Source organism: Oratosquilla oratoria, chromosome 25 (assembly GCF_046742065.1).
Source record: "Oratosquilla oratoria isolate Oo_2021 chromosome 25, ASM4674206v1, whole genome shotgun sequence".
Lineage (NCBI taxonomy): Eukaryota > Metazoa > Arthropoda > Malacostraca > Stomatopoda > Squillidae > Oratosquilla > Oratosquilla oratoria.
Window position 1 is genome coordinate 5,184,339 of NC_134801.1, and position 1,108 is coordinate 5,185,446.

Consider the following 1,108-nt stretch of genomic DNA (forward strand, 5'->3'; position numbering starts at 1 on the left):
GAAAGGAGGAGACTGTTGTGCCAGCCAACCTTGCCATTAGTGATGATGAGCGTACACAGGAAGAAGACGACGATGTAGCAGAACCAGATATCATCACACTACACTCCATGACAAGAACATGCCAACCCCCAGAGAGAAGGTCCCCCTGTCAAGTGTAGCCTGCACTGGAGGTACCTGAGTAATCCTCCTCCTCCTCTTCCACCGATGCTGAAAACCAGGCATCACTAAAGAGTAAAAGTACCAAAAGTAAGCCAGCATCCAGGCCAATCAACTGGAAGAGGGTGATCTGGACAATCCTGTACTGCTTGAATACTAACACTCCCCCTGAGTTTATGCAAGTCCATTTCAATGCTTCAGCATGTACATGCAAGGCTGCTAAGCTGTGTCTGTAGGTTAAAAATAAATAGATAAATGAATATATAAAATAAGGGTGCCAACAACTAGTGAAATCTTGCCCTACAAGTTTTCCAGGCAGCCTTAGCACCACTATGGATGTCACTGAGCCTTTCCAAGAACACCGTACCCAACCTTCAGATGAGAGTATGAGATATTCCATGACCCTGTTTCGTAAGCCTGTGTATACTGAACGCCAGACATGTAAACACTACAATGACGACGTTTTGTACAGGTTTTGCAATATCTATTTATGACTAACTTAATCGAATTCTACAACACAGTTATCTCAAATTATGACAAAAGAAATAATATAGATTTAATATATCTGGACTTTGCAAAAGCTTTTGATACCGTCCCCACGAAAGACTACTTACTAAAGTATCTTCACCCGTAATAAGTGGTAGTCTATTAAGTTGGACTAGTAATTGGTTGAATGATCGAAAACAGAGAGTTGTTTTAAACGGAAAAACTTCTAGATGGAAAATTTTTACAATTAGAGTTGCTCAGGGTTCCGTTCTTGGGCCACTTCTATTCATAGTATATATGAATGATATAGACCATGGACTAAAATCTACTGTTTCCAATTTTGCTCATGATACAAAACTGTGCGGAACGGTAAATGATCACTTAAACCAATTAGATATTCAAGAAGATTTAGATAAATTACAGCAATGGTCTGAAAAGTGGCTAATGAAATTTAACACAAGTACAT